This window comes from Arachis ipaensis, chromosome B9, assembly GCF_059453495.1.
Source record: "Arachis ipaensis isolate K30076 ecotype BB chromosome B9, ASM5945349v1, whole genome shotgun sequence".
Classification (NCBI taxonomy): domain Eukaryota; kingdom Viridiplantae; phylum Streptophyta; class Magnoliopsida; order Fabales; family Fabaceae; genus Arachis; species Arachis ipaensis.
Window position 1 is genome coordinate 39,949,354 of NC_142444.1, and position 16,992 is coordinate 39,966,345.

At 36.2% G+C, this 16,992-nt stretch overlaps 1 non-coding gene across 1 annotated transcript; it reads left to right on the plus strand.

Moving 5' to 3' along the window:
* The first annotated feature begins 14,558 nt into the window (after window positions 1–14,558).
* LOC148544394 (small nucleolar RNA R71) lies at window positions 14,559–14,666 on the plus strand. The gene has a single exon (XR_015900268.1). It is a non-coding gene; the product is annotated as a small nucleolar RNA R71 (small nucleolar RNA).
* Window positions 14,667–16,992: the final 2,326 nt, after the last annotated feature.

The following is a 16,992-nucleotide window of genomic DNA, read 5'->3' on the forward strand; positions in this document are numbered from 1 at the left end:
GTTGGTAGCTGATAAACCACTATTTCATGGTTTATCTTATGCTCAATTGAGTGGTTTATATCAATTCTTTACCCACTTATTCATACTAATTGCATGGTTTTACGTTTTCCTTCCTGATTTTGTACTATGATTGAAAACATGTTTCTTTGGCCTTAAATTTAGCTAATTTTAATCCTCTCTTATTACCATTCGATGCCGTGATATGTGTGCTAAGTGATTTCAGGGATTATAGGGCAGGAATGACTTAGAGCATGGAAAGGAAGCATGCAAAAGTGGAAGGAAAACAAGAAGTTGAAGAAATTGCTAAGCTGTCCAGCCTGACCTCTTCGCACTCAAATGGTCATAACTTGAGCTACAGAGATCCAAATGACATGGTTCCATTTGCGTTGGAAAGCTGACGTCCGGGACTTCGATTTGATACATAATTTCTATAGTGGCCGTACATCTAGGCAACGCAAACGCGTGTTCCACGCAGACATATCGCAGTGACGAAAATCAGTGTGGCAGATATCGTCCCCAGTGATTTCTGGGCTGTTTCTGGCCCAGTTTTCGGCCCAGAACACACAGATTAGAGGCTATAAAGTGAGGGAATCCATTCATTCATCTATCATACTTTCAAATACATAATTTTAGGATTAGATTTAGTTTTAGAGAGAGAGGTTCTCTCCTCTCTCTTAGGAATTAGGATTAGGATTTCTCTTATTTTAGGATTGCTTCTACAATCACAGATTCAAAGTTCCTTTAATTTATTTTCTACTTTTATTTATTCCAATGATTTTATATGTTAATGTTCCTAAATTGGCTTATGAACTTTTCTATGTTAAGATTTAAATGTTCTATTTAATATAATTTGAGGTATTTCAGAATTAAGATTTCTTTCTTTTATTTATGTTACTGTTGCTTTCCATTTGAAGGCATTTTTATTCAAGTAGATTTTCTGCCTTTTGGCTTTGGTTGAATAATTGGAGACACTTAAGTTATCAAAATCCTTGTGATTGATGATTGTTATCTTTGCTAGTTGATTTGTATTCCAATAACTCTAGTCTCTTCTTAGGAATTGACTAGGACCAGAGGAATCAAATTGATTCATCCACTTGACTTACCTTCATAGTTAGAGGTTAATCAAAGGTGGGAGCAAAATCCAATTTTCATCACAATTGATAAGGATAACTAGGATAGGATTTCAATTTCTCATACCTTGCCAAGAGATTTTATTAATTATTAATTTATTTTTATTGTTATTTAAATTACTTCTTCCCTATTTCAAAAATCCAAAAATATACTGTTTTACATAACCAATAATAAATCATACCTCCCTGTAATTCCTTGAGAAGACGACCCGAGGTTTAAATACTTCGGTTAATTAATTTTATTGGGTTTTGTTAATTGTGACAACCAAACTTTTGTAAGAAAGGAATTCTTGTCGGTCTAGAAGCTATACTTACAACGCGAATTTATTTGTGAAAATTCTAGATCGCGCGAGAGTTTCGTTCTTCAAAATGGTGCCATTGCCGGGGAATTGCAAACGTGTGCCTTATTATTGGTTATTGTAAATATTTACTTTTAAATTGATTTTTTCGAAAAAAAAATTCAGATTTTTATTTTAAAATTTTTTATCTTATCTTATCTTAGTTTTAAATTTCAAAATTCAAATCTTTTTCAAAAATCATATCTTTTTCAAACCCTTATCTTATCTTATTTTAAAAATTAAATTTCAAATTTCAATATTTAAATTCCAAAATTCAAAATTCAAAATTTAAAATTTAAATTTAAAATTTTAAAAATCAAACCTTTTTAAAATTTAAATCTTTTTCAAATCTTTATCTTATATTGTTGACTTTTTCAAAATTCAAATTTCAAAAATTTAAAATTCAAATTTCAAATTTCAAATTTCAAATTTCAAAATTTAAAATTCAAAATTTAATTTTCCAATTCAAAAATTTGAATTTCAAAACCTTTTAAATTAAAAACTTATCTTCTCTTACCTAACTTATCTTATCTTTTCTAATCTTAAAATCAAATCTTTTTCAAACCTTTTCTCTTATTTATTTTATTTTCCTTTGCTTGTTTATGTGTTTTTATTTTTTAATTTTTATTAGCTACTATGAATTCTCACCCCTCTGGTTTCAAGTTTGGTTCCAATGTTGTTGTAAGGAATGGAAACTATAATGAAAATAGGCATCAAGGTTGGAAAAATCAAAGATGGGAGGAGCCACAAGGATTTGATCAACCCTCTTGGCAACAACCCCCTCCAATGCGCTATAACCAACAAGTCCCATCATATGCTTATGAACCACTTCCTCAACACAACCTTGGACCACCATACTCACAAGCACCTTACCACCAAACACCCCCATATGACCCTAATCCTTATCCACCACACCAACCACCATATGAACCACACCCAGAACCACCACTTCAATATTCACCATCTCCATATCCTTATCAAGAAGAACCACCTTTGTATTATGAGCCCTTTCTCCCAACAAATGAACCCTCCTATCCACCCCAACCTCTGTTGGATAACAACACACTCATCTCTAACATCATTGGTCTCATCTCTACACTCCAAAATCTTATATCCCGCATGGACCAATCCTCTACCTCCAATATTCAACCCTTAAGTTTTAGTGTGCTTCCTTTTTAACCACATAATAATCTTCCCATCCCATCACCACCCTCCATAGAAGAGCACCCACATCCATCAATCCAAGAGCAAGATGATCCCAATTATGCTATTGTATGGAAAAAGAAAAAAGGAATCATCTTCATGAATCTATACTTCATAAGAAGCTAGAGGAGGTCCTACAGATGAAGGTAGTAGAAACCCTTGAAGTTGAAGGAGTGGTTGAAGAATTAGTGAAGGAAGACATCAAGGAGGAGTCTGATTTTGTCTTAGAGCAAGAGGAAGCCCAACATGTGGAGATAGGAGAGACCCTTGAAGATGAAGGAATAGTTGAAAGGAGTTATCATGGAAAGGAAATCATCTAGGATGAGTATGATTTTATACTAAAACAACTGGACAAAGCAGTAATTACTAAAGAGGAGGAAGTGGTTGAAGGCTTAGGAGATGGAGAACCTCCATGGGAAAATCCAGTCATAGAACCTCCTTCCAAGACATTTAAATTTGATGCCAAAGAGGGTGTACTACCTCCAAGGCATACCATGGCTAAAGACTTTGAAGAGGTTGATCAAGAGATGGAAATTAAAAAATAAGAAGCATAACCTCCCATGCCCTTGGTAAGTAATGAAGAAGAGATTGAATTGGAAGAAAGCTACCAAGAGGAAGAGGTTGATATTGAAGAAGTTTGCAAAGAGGTGGAAGTTGTCAAAGAGCACAAGGGAGTGGAGCTTGAAATCACCTTGCCAAAGTTATTGGAGACCTCTCCGCCTAAGTCACCATCATCCTTCACAACATTCAAGTGGGTAAAATTCATATCCCTTAGCTTTCTCATCCCACTTGAATATGGTTTACTTGAGACAGATGGTCAACTTAGAGCTCTTTGTGGCTATAAGAGTAAGAGGGAGATGATTAGTGGTAAGAATTGTCATGCAAGGTTCAATATGGTTGCATGCTCCAAACTGAAGTATCATGGTTGGAAGAATACTAAATTGTATGGGTCTAGGAAGCTGTTTGGATGCCTCAGTGAGAATTCGGATTGCTTACCACCTGGTTGGAACAAAGATGGTCAACAAGAAGACGAGTGCAAAAGCAAGGTTTGGGACCCCGGAATTCATTCCAGCAATCAACACTCATGGGGCCTTGTCACTTGCTTGAAGGCTTTATGCAACTAGTTTGGGATCCCAGAGGTCATTCAAATCACAAACATTGGTGGAGATTCCTGGATGAGTTCAAGCACAAGCCACCATAACAAAGGACTCCCCAAATGTCCAACTTAAGGACTTTAACTAAAAGTTCTAGGTGGGAGACAACCCACCACGGTATGATCGTTTCGTTTCAGTCTTAGTTTTATTTTTACTTTATTTTTATGATGTTAATGACTCTTCTCATCATCCCTGCATTTAGCTGCATATAGTTTGCATATGCATTTTGCATTTTAGTTTTATAAAAAAAAAAAACGCACGCGACGCGTCCGCGTCGCATGTGCATTATGAAGAAAAGAAAGTTGAACAGAAAGTCACGCAAAAGCGTGGCTGGAGGCGTGCCTTAGGCACAAACATGCCCACGCGTCCACGTCAATAACGCATCCGCGTCATTTGGAAAATAAGCCTCCCACATGTTCGCGTCACCCACGCGAACGCGTGCCCCGAAAAATCGACGTAAAAAAGGTGTATGGCAGCAAGTTATGATGGAGTGGGGCTGGTACTGTGCTAGAGGCACAAAATCACCCCACGCGTACGCGTCACTGACGCGTGCGCGTCATTTCGCTTTCAGAACACCCACGCGTACGTGTGGGCGACGCGTACGCGTCGCATGGTGAAAATAGATCTCACGCGCACGCGTGCCTTGCGCGCGCGCGTCACATCCCGATTTTACACTCCCTTCTCCTTTCTTCCTTCATTCTCTTTATTGCATTTAATTACTTTTCTTTCTTCAACAATTTTTCTCTTTCATACTTAGTTATTTATGGTTTCTTTCTTTTCTTTTTCTCCATGCATTATTTTATATTGGTGTTGGAGATTTATTTGGGTCATATATTATTATACTTGAGCTTTTTGGATATCATCAAGAGTGCTTTGACAATTAATATTAATTTTTAGGTTGCATGCATGTTCAGATTTAATATTTTCCCTAACATATTTTACATGCATACTAAGTGTTTGTGAAAAAGCCCGTATGACATTGTGCATTTTTAATTACCCTATTCTTCTACTCCACTGCCTGTTTTTCACAAAACCCTTGCAACTCTTTTTATTCATTGAAATTAATTGTCAATACAAACGTGATTAGTTTGTTACGAGTGATAATACATTTTTATTGATGCTTGATCTGTGCTACTCATGCCCTTGCCAGCATGCTAATCAACATCTTGCATCTACTTACCATAATATGCCCTTGCTATATTTCCATTGATGAACTGATCACATGTAGTCGCGACCATGTGTTCACGACATCCTTCTTTACCTTGGCATTAATTATCACTTGTATTGTCCTCCTCCTTGCTTTAACCCTTGATTTTACATGTTACCTTCCTTTTTCCTCTTCAAGATGGCCACCAAGAAGGGTAAAGAGAAAGCTACTCCCAAACCACCAGCAAGAAAAGGAACAAAAAGAGCACTAGCTGCGGAGCCACCCGTCCACTTGTACATCTTAGCATGCACCGAGGACGGTCCAATCTTTAAGTGTGGGAAGGTCAATACCGATCTTCATAGGTTAGTTATTTTCTTTTCAACACCAATATATTACTATTTGTTAGTTCATTGTTGCATTTGCATGTTTGATTGCATGTTTGTTTGATTTTATGCATTTAGTTACTACTTAGTTAAAGTATTTAATTTCTTCTAAGACCCTACTTTTTGAAAAATTTCACTAATTTAAATCAAAACCTTTGTGTAACCTTGTTTGAAGTTGTATTTGGAATATAGTTTAAAAAGCTAAGAACACACAACCTGTGAGATTTGAGCTTAATTACATGGTTACATTATTTAACCATAAATATTTTATTCTTGTGTGTTTACTTCTCTATGATTGTAATCTTATTTTGTTTCATCCTATATGTCCAATATTTAATATGTTATATGCATGCGTATGATTGAGGCCATTATTTATTTTTGCTCACTTATCTCAAATAAGCCTACCCTTTAAATTACCTTTGTTAGCCACTTTGAGCCTTTTAAATACCATTTGTTCTATATTTTACCACATTACTAGCCTTAAGCGGAAAAACAATTAAATATCCCAATTGAATCTTTGGTTAGCTTAAGATAAAAATTGTGTGTTAATTAAGTATGGGAAAATTGTGGGAACAATGGTTAATAAGGGAATATGTCATGATAAAATAGATGAGAATTTGGGTACCTACTCATGTGAGACTAGAAAAATTAAAAATTCATGTGCATTGATAAGTTATGTTTATTTTTCTATTTAAAAAAATAAAAATAAAAAAAATCCAAAATAAAAATATTCAATAAATAAGTAAATAAATAAGGGAACAAAATTACCCCAATGTTAAGTTAATGAAAAATCAATGCATATGTGATAAAATTAAAGAAAAGTTGATACATGAGTATGTGATGCAAAAGTGGAAATTTTGGGTAGCTAGGCATGAATCAGAATTATATAGAGTATATGTATGTTAGGTGAAAGCTTAGGTTAATTAAAGATTCAATTTATAGCTCACTTAGCCATATATATACCCTCACCCTTACCTTAGCCCCATTACAACCTTGAAAAGACCTCATGATGTTTGCATTGGTACATTAAATACTTGTTGATTGGTTAGATGAAGAACAAAGTTTAGAAAGCATGATTAGAGAAGAGTAGAGTGAATTACCCTATACACTTGAGTGATTAGAGTGCATATACACTACCAGTGATGGTTCAATGCTTAATTCTATGTTCCCTGCTTTCATGAGCTATCTTCTTACAAGTTTACTTGTCTTTTATTGTATGATTTGGATTAGTGAAATTTGATTTATATTTGTCTTGGAGAACTTGTTTACTTTTAACTAAGTAAATAGAAACATCTTAGCATATATAGTTGCATTCATATACATAGGTTACATTTCATACATTTTACCATTCCTCTTCACTCCTTTATAGCTTCTCTTGAGCTTAGCATGAGGACATGATAATGTTTAAGTGTGGGGAAGTTGATAAACCACTATTTCATGGTTTATCTTATGCTCAATTGAGTGGTTTATATCAATTTTTTACCCACTTATTCATACTAATTGCATGGTTTTACGTTTTCCTTCCTGATTTAGTACTATGATTGAAAACATGTTTCTTTGGCCTTAACTTTAGCTAATTTTAATCCTCTCTTATTACCATTCGATGCCGTGATATGTGCGCTAAGTGATTTCAGGGATTACAGGGCAGGAATGGCTTAGAGGATGGAAAGGAAGCATGGAAAAGTGGAAGGAAAACAAGAAGTTGAACAAATTGCTAAGCAGTCCAGCCTGACCTCTTCGCACTCAAACGGTCATAACTTGAGCTAAAGAGGTCCCAATGACACGGTTCTAGTTGCGTTGGAAAGATGACGTTTGGGGCTTCGATTTGATATATAATTTGGCATAGTGGCCATACAACTAGGCGATGTGAACGTGTGCACCACGCGGACGTGTCACAGTGACGAAAATCAGCGTGGCAGATTTCGCCCCCAGTGATTTCTGGGCTGTTTCTGGCCCAGGTTTTGGCCCAAAGCACACAGATTAGAGGCTATAAAGTGAGGGAATCCATTCATTCATCAATCATACTTTCAAATACACAATTTTAGGATTAGATGTAGTTTTAGAGAGAGAGGTTCTCTCCTCTCTCTTAGGAATTAGGATTAGGATTTCTCTTATTTTAGGATTGCTTCTACAATCACAGGTTCAAAGTTCCTTTAATTTATTTTCTACTTTTATTTATTCCAATACTTTTATTTGTTAATGTTCCTAAATTGGCTTATGAACTTTTCCATGTTAAGATTTGAATGTTCTATTTAATATAATTTGAGGTATTTCAGAATTAAGATTTCTTTCTTTTATTTATGTTACTGTTGCTTCCCATTTGAAGGCATTTTTATTCAAGCAAATTTTCTTCCTTTTGGCTTTGGTTGAATAATTGGAGACACTTGAGTTATCAAACTCCTTGTGATTGATGATTGTTATCTTTGCTAGTTGATTTGTATTCCAATAACTCTAGTCTCTTCTTAGGAATTGACTAGGACCAGAGGAATCAAATTGATTCATCCACTTGACTTACCTTCATAGTTAGAGGTTAATCAAAGGTGGGAGCAAAATCCAATTCTCATCATAATTGATAAGGATAACTAGGATAGGATTTTAATTTCTCATACCTTACCAAGATATTTTATTAATTATTAATTTATTTTTCTTGTTATTTAAATTACTTCTTCCTTATTTCAAAAACCCAAAAATATACTGTTTTACATAACCAATAATAAATCATACCTCCCTGCAATTCCTTGAGAAGACGACCCGAGGTTGGAATACTTCGGTTAATTAATTTTATTGGGTTTTGTTACTTGTGACAACCAAACTTTTGTAAGAAAGGAATTCTTGTCGGTCTAGAAGCTATACTTACAACATGAATTTATTTGTGAAAATTCTAGATTGCGCGAGAGTTTCGTTCTTCAGTAGCGGTCCAACGTGGGGTTGTTTTCCCAAATGCGTGAATGAAGGGCACAAGAGACGTCACTCGGAGATCCCAATTACGAAAATGCACTCTCAATAACAAAAAATAAAAGGGTGGATAAAAACATCTAAAGTGACTTATTCGAGGGTAATAAGGTAATTTTACTCCAAAATAAAACGTGCCATCTCGTGGGACAATTCTACAATGTGCCATGCATACTCTTTCAACTGCACCTGGGCGGGCCTCATTCGACTCCTGGCAGCCGTGTGATTCGGCTCGACCACGAACAAGAGCGAAGTAGAAGACCTCCGACGTACCCACTAGATAAAAAAAAATTTGAATTTTTAAAAAAGATCTGAACAAAATGTGAAAATTCTTTCGAAAAAATTGTTACAATTATCGGCAAAATAAATGCACTTTGAAAGTGAACACAGAAGCAACAATTTTTTTGCTGCAGAGGTGTTTTTAGGTGGTAAAATGGCGTCTGCTTTTATAGAAAAAAATATTTCCCATTATAAAGAAGAAACAGTGTTCAAGGACCTTAATCATACGCATATCCCTCCCCAACGCGTTTGTCAAATACATCCCACATAATATAATCCACGCAGGGGTTTGCACAGTACCCACACAAGGTTAACATGAACTCCCTAGCGATGTAGGGCTCCCGCCCCCACTTATGCCAGACTCGTTTTTTACACTTCTGCAAATGTAGGCTTTTGTTGCCTATCCGATTTTCTGTCTATAACAACAATTTTTCTTAGAAGCATTATTATATACAAACAGTTTCTAACAGTACAAGATAATGAGTGGAATAACAACGTACAATCAAAACAAGATTCCAACCACCAGCATAGTGATACCCAGCACATAGATGCCACATCCACAGTGATCTTCATTGGCACGTCCCTCCCAACCCCGGGGATGACACGGCGCCATTAATGGGAGAATTATTTCAGAGTTTCCTCTGCGACAAAATGCTGGCCAGCTGACGTAGCACTTCTGACGTCTGAGCCAAGTGCTCCGTCCTATCCCTCTCGAGTTCGGTGATACGATTTTCGAGGGACTCGACCGCATCCTGTAGCTGTCGTATCAACAGGCCCACTGCAATGGTCACAACAAGGTCAACAAGAACAATTAATACAACAAACTTTACCACACTATGGTCCGGGAAAAAAAAAAGAGAAGAATCTGTAGATTTGGGTTGTACCTAAACCCTTCAGAGTATGCCGTGTGGCCGTGCCGTCACTCCCGCAGACGCCGCCCTTTCAGGGAAACTCTGCCGCAAGTGACAGCTCGGTTTGCCGTGCCTGGGCAGGGGTTGCATGGATCTGGAAGTAGTCGTTCCAGGCAGTGACGGCCTATTCATAGGTACGATAGCGAAGGTGCCGGTTCTGGGGAAAGCCGTCCACCTGAGCCGATGCCGCTTCCCATGTTGCGTATATTCTGGGTACACGCCCCTAAACACGACATAGCATGCACCCTCGGGTCGTATTGCAATCGCCTCTGGTGGCAACTCGGAGATATTCCACGGGGAGAGTATGTTCTGGTTAAAGAGTCAGGAGTAGGGAGCTGGGATAAGCTAACGAGCTTAAGTACTGTAGCGAACGTGATGTTATCATGAAGGGAAGTCAGAAGTGCATCCTTATGCGTGTTGTAGAAGCCACGCATGTAGGTTTCCGTGTTTACCCTTGTGAGGGATGAAATGTTTTAAAATATTCTGACTCTTTAAATTTTTATTTATTTCTAATGCTTGTAAATATTTTATATTTTTAATTCTTATATTAAAATATTAGAACAAGTATAGATTAGTGATTTTTATTCATTAACATAATAATAATAGGGTAATTATTTTATACATTGTACGAATATAAATTTTCTTTTTATTTATGCAAATTTAGTAATTTACAGAGACTTGATCTTGTTATCGATTTAACTCGTGTGATGAATTTTAGTTTAAAAAAATTAGTAATTTTTTTAGTTTAAAAAAATTTTAGTGTGACATATTTTTTCTCTTTTTTAATGTAAACAATTACATTGTTCCCCAAAAAACAGAATGTCACAATTACATTATATAGGTCGTTCGACGTAAGCAGTTGCTTCGACGCATATTCACCTCAGTCTATCCGTATAATCCCTTCATCTTCCATTCTCCTAAAAGTTTGAATTGCCTCGTCTAACAATTGCGGATTGCCTCCCTCACGACATATGGACCGCCATTTCCAAACTCGTCGCCTCAGAGTCCGTCCACGGCCTGTGGGGTCTGCGGATGGTATGTCGGGCCACGCACGATGCAGATCGTGAGAACGTTGTGCTTGCCAGCGTTTTCATACCGTGTTTGACGAGCGGCAGAAGTTAGACCAATTAAGAGATTATAATATAATAGAACAGCGTTGTGAGTATAGCTCTTAGCCAGCTAAGATCTGCCTCATCAATTTAGAAAAGTTGTCACAAAAGTTTAGAATAAAAATACTGGGAGTATGAGTCCCAGGTCGTCTCCCAACGAGTTGCTAGAAAGGGTGCTAAGTTATTAATCAGGAGTTTTCCGAGAATTTTGAGAGTTGAATGACAAAAGATAAATAATTGTAAATTAAAAGAGAAATATATATATTCTAATTAAAAAGCCTTGACTGGAGGAATGATTAATTGGAAGTTCTATCCTTGTTGGAATTATCTCAAGTGTAGTATAAAGAGGTTGTTATTTTCACTTAGTTAACCCTTACTAAATAAAGGAAAGTTAAGTGATTGAGTTAACTCTTATTCGCAAATCCTAATCCTCTCCCTTGGGAAGGTCTAGCGTTAGTAAATACAGAATTAGCCAACAACTTTCAATTTAACTAAGCACTTGAGCATTCCAACTCAAGTGTCTCCTCTTAATCAACCCCCATGTCAAGTATGGAATCTACTCCATTGACATGAACATAATACTTAGATAAATATGAGAAGAAGACATGATGAATTAAAATAAAACATAGATTGAAAATTAATTAAAAGTAAAAGTAATCCTTTGCATTAACAATCCATGAAAATAATCCAATTACCACTCTAAACAAGAATTAAGAATATGGAATAAATAAAAGAGTAAGTAAGGAAACAAACTAGAATAGTATCTTTAACGGAGGTGATGACTCTTCAATATCCAAAAGCAAAAGCAAAAAACTAGGAATGTAAAGAGAACCTAGAGGAAGAGTAATTTCTCTCTAGATTCAGATCTAAAAACCTAAAAGCTATCCTAATGAGAATGCGTGAATGTGTATGTCTCTGTGTGTTGAGTCTCTGCTTGTTCCCTAGCTTTATTTTGTGCTTCTGGGCCGAAAATTGGGTCAAAACGCGGCCCGAAATCGCCCCAGCATTTTCTGTTAATTCTGCAGATCACGCTTGTCACGTGTACGCGTCAGTTACGCGTGCGCGTCTTTTGTGCAGACTCCAATCCACGCGTACGCGTCAGGCACGCGCTCGCGTCGCTGCATTTTTTTCCGTTCCGCGTGCTCGCGTGAGCCATGCGTCGGTGCTCGCTGGTCATCTCCTTATTTTCTTATGTTCCTTCCATTTTTGCAAGCTTCCTCTCCGTTTTCTAAGCCATTCCTGCCCTATAAAGCCTGAAATACTTAACACATGGATCACGCATCGAATGATATAGAGGAGAATTAAAATATACTAATTAAAGATCTATAGGAAGCAAGTTTTCAATCATAAAATAATACTAGGAAGGGATTATAAAATCATGCAAATCATATGAATAAGTGGGTGAAGACATGATAAAAACCACTCAATTAAACACAAGATAAACCATAAAATAGTGGTTTATCAGTGTTCCATTGAGATGGCCACGGTATGGGATCATTATCCCAATGCAGTGGCTTTCTTTAGTCCCTGCATGGAGAGCGGAAACCCGGAGCTTCTGTTTCGGGAGGGGCTAAGCGAGTGCTTCCATCGATGCCATCCTTATGCGGGGTTGGATCTACTGTGCTCTGCCGCAGTAAAGGACCATCATGCCGCCAAGTACGCCGCGTCGTTTGTGATATTTCTTCGTCCGGCCAAGATGAGCGCCATCAAATAAGCTCTGGAGTGGTTTCGTTCGGTTGATGCCTCCGGTGTCCTTCGGGAGTGCATGAGATTGTGCTACTTGGTTTTCACGTGTCTGTCACGGCCTGAAGTTCACATGCCCCAGATAGGAGACACTTTGGTGTGTGATTTTCCTTGTTGCACAATGGTGCACGAAATGTTGATCCCTGGTAATGGCTCCAAAAACTTGGTGCTCTAATCTTAATTCATGATTTATCACAACTTCGATACAACTAACCAGCAAGTGCACTGGGTCGTCCAAGTAATAAAACCTTACGTGAGTAAGGGTCGATCCCACGGAGATTGTCGGCTTGAAGCAAGCTATGGTCACCTTGTAAATCTCACTCAGGCGGATATCAAATGGTTATGGAGTTTTCGAATAATAATAATAAATAAATAGAAATAAAGATAGAAATACTTATGTAATTCATTGGTGAGAATTTCAGATAAGTGTATAGAGATGCTTTCGTTCCTCTGAACCTCTGCTTTCCTGCTGTCTTCATCCAATCCTTCCTACTCCTTTCCATGGCAAGCTTTATGTAAGGCATCACCGTTGTCAATGGCTACATCCCATCCTCTCTTGTAAAAAAGGTCCAAATGCTCTGTCACGGCACGGCTAATCATCTGGAGGTTCTCGATCATACTGGAATAGGGTTCACCCTCCTTTTGCGTCTGTCACTACGCCCAGTACTTGCGAGTTTGAAGTTCGTCACAGCCATCCCTTCCCAGATCCTACTCGAAATACCACAGACAAGGTTTAGACTTTCCGGATCTCAGGAATGGCCATCTATGGGTTCTAACTTATACCACGAAGATTCTAATATCTCAGACTCGGTCCTCTGTATTAGATATCTAAGAGATACTCATTCTAGCTTGTTTGCATGTAGAACGGAAGTGTTTGTCAGGCACGCGTTCATAAGTGAGAATGATGATGAGCGTCACATAATCATCACATTCATCATGTTCTTGGGTGCGAATGGATATCTTAGAAGCGGAATAAGTTGAATTGAATATAAAACAGTAGTACTTTGCATTAAATCATGAGGAACAGCAGAGCTCCACACCTTAATCTATGGAGTTCAGAAACTCTACCGTTGAAAATACATAAGTGATAATGGAGTTCATTGGTCTCGGCTCCAGAGGGGAATCGGAGTTACCAAGACTATGAATACAATGATAAAAAGTTCTATATATACTAGACTAGCTACTAGGGTTTACAGAAGTAAGTAATTGATGCATAAATCCACTTTCGGGGCCTACTTGGTGTGTGCTTGGGCTGAGCTTGAAGTTTACACGTGCAGAGGCTTCTTTTGGAGTTGAACGCCAAGTTGTAACGTGTTTTTGGCGTTCAACTCTGGTTTGTGACGTATTTCTGGCGTTTAACTCCAGACTGCAGCATAGAACTGGTGTTCAACGCCCTTTTGTGTCATCTAAACTTGAGCAAAGTATGAACTATTATATATTGCTGGAAAGCCCTAGATATCTACTTTCCAATGCAATTAGAAGCGCGCCATTTGGAGTTCTATAGCTCCAGAAAATCCACTTTGAGTGCAGGGAGGTCAGAATCCAACAACATCAGCAGTCCTTCTTCAACCTCTGAATCTGATTTTTGCTCAGGTCCCTCAATTTCAGCCAGAAAATACCTGAAATCACAGAAAAACACACAAACTCATAGTAAAGTCCAGAAATGTGAATTTATCATAAAAACTAATAAAAACATCTCTAAAATTAACTAGATCCTACTAAAAACATACTAAAAACAATGCCAAAAAGCGTATAAATTATCCGCTCATCACAATGGGTGATTTCTCCATGAGGGATTGTAGGTGTTTCCATATGGTTCACCCATATAATTTACCTCTGCTATTGCAGGGTTCTCAGGATCATAAGCTTCTTCTTCAGAAGATGTCTCTTGAGTACTGTTGGATGCATCTTGCATTTCATTCAGACTCTAAGAAATCATATTGACTTGCTGAGTTAATATTTTATTCTGAGCCAATATGGCATTCAGAGTATCAATTTCAAGAACTCCCTTCTTCTGAGGCGTCCCATTACTCACAGGATTCCTCTCAGAAGTGTACATGAACTGGTTATTAGCAACCTTGTCAATAAGTTCTTGAGCTTTTGCAGGCGTTTTCTTTAGGTGAATGGATCCACCTGCAAAAGTATCCAATGACATCTTAGCTAATTCAGGCAGACCATCATAGAATATATCCAGGATGGTCCATTCTGAAAGCATGTCAGAAGGACACTTTTTGGTCAGTTCCTTGTATCTCTCCCAAGCTTCATAGAGGGATTCACCTTCTTTCTATCTGAAGGTTTGAACATCCACTCTAAGCTTACTCAGCTTTTGAGGAGGAAAGAACTTGGCTAAGAAAGCCTTGACTAGCTTATCCCAAGAGTTTAGGCTATCCTTAGGTTGAGAGTCCAACCATATTCTAGCTCTGTCTCTTACAGCAAATGGGAAAAGCATGAGCCTGTAGACTTCAGGATCTACTCCATTAGTCTTAACAGTGTCACATATTTGCAAGAATTCAGTTAAGAACTGAAAGGGATCTTTAGATGGAAGTCCATGAAACTTGCAGTTTTGTTGCATCAGAGAAACTAATTGAGGTTTAAGCTCAAAATTGTTTGCTCCAATGGTAGAAATTGAGATGCTTCTTCCATGTAAATTGGAATTAGGTGCAGTAAAGTCACCAAGCATCCTCCTTGCATTATTATTATTTCGGCTGCCATCTCCTCTTCCTGTTCGAAAATTTCTGTAAGGTTGTCTCTGGATTGTTGTATTTTAGCTTCTCTTAGTTTCCCCTTCAGAGTCCTTTCAGGTTCAGGGTCTGCTTCAACAAGGATGTTCTTGTCCTTGCTCCTGCTCATATGAAAGAGAAGGGAACAGAAAAATAATAATAGGGATCCTTTTTACCACAGTATAGAGGTTCCCTTGTTGTGAGTAGAAGAAGAAAAGAATGTAATGTAAGGAAAGATAAGGGAGGAGAATCCAAACACAAGGGTGAGGATAACAGAGATATGAGATGAAGAGAAGTGTTAGTAAGTAATAAATAAATAGAAGAAGATGAGAGAGAAGTTTTCGAAATTTAATTTTGAAAAAATGTTAATGATTTTCGAAAATTAAGATAAAATTAAAATTAAAATTAAAAATTGAAACAATTAATTAATTAAAAAGAATTTTTGAAAAAGAGGGAGGTATTTTCAAAAATTAGAGAGGGATAGTTAGTTAGGTAGTTTTGAAAAAGATAAAAAACAAATAAAAAGTCAATTAGTTAGTTGAAAAAGATTTGAAATTTGTTTTTGAAAAAGATATGATTGAAATTTTAAAAGATATGATTGAAACAAAAAGATAAGATTTGAAAATTAAATTTGAAAAGATAAGAAGTTAGAAAAAGATTTTGAAATCAAAGTTTTTGAAAAAGATTTTATTTTTTTTTTTAAAAAATCAAAATTAATGACTTGATTCACAAGTAATCACAAGATATGATTCTAGAACTTAAAGTTTGAATCTTTCTTAACAAGTAAGTGACAAACTTGAAATTTTTGAATCAAAGCATTAATTTTTGATGATATTTTCGAAAATATGATATAAAATTAAGAAAAAAAAATTTTTTAAAAATATTTTTTTAAAATTTTCGAAAATAAATAAGAAAAATGAAAAAGATATGATTTTTGAAAAAGATTTTGAAAAAGATAAGATTTTTAAATTGAAAATTTGATTTGACTCTTAAGAAACAATTGAATTTTAAAAATTTTTGAAAAAGTCAATCCAAATTTTCGAAATTTATGAGAGAAAAAAGGAAAGATATTTTTTTTATTTTTTAATTTTTAATGATGAAAGAGAAAAACAACAAAAATGACTCACAACATGAAAATTATGAATCAAAACACATGATGCATGCAAGAACACTACGAATGTCAAAATGAACACCAAGAACACTTTGAATGTCAAGATGAACATCAAGAACTTATTTTTGAAAAATTTTCAAGAAAAGAAAACATGCAAGACACCAAACTTAGAAATTTTTCATGTATAGACACTATGAATGCAAGAATGCATATGAAAAATAAGAAAAGACACAAAACAAGAAAATATGAAGATCAAACAAGAAGACTAGCCAAGAACAACTTGAAGATCATGAAGAACACTATGAATGCATGAATTTTCGAAAAAAAATGCATAAAGAATTTTTAGAAAAAATGCAATTGACACCAAACTTAAAAGTTGACTCAAGACTCAAACAAGAAACACAAAATATTTTTTATTTTTTATGATTTTATGATTTTTTTTGTATTTTCTTTTAAATTTTTTCCGAAAAACATATGGAAAAAGAAAATAAGAAATTCAAAAATTTTAATAAGAATTCCAGGAATCTTTCAATGTTAGCCTAAAGCTCCAATCCAAGGGTTAGACATGGCTCACTAGCCAGCCAAGCTTTAGAAGATACAAATCAGGCATATAACAGCTGAAACTTCATCCAAATTCATATACATGCCTTTTATGTTGACAAGTGGAAGCCTCAATCCAAAAGAATTTGGATATGGCTTTACAGCCAGCCAGGCTTCAACATGTTACCATGAAACTCTAGAAATCATTCTTAAAAATTTTGAATAATTTTCGAAAACAGATGAGAAATTTTTTTGAAAGATTTTTGAAATTT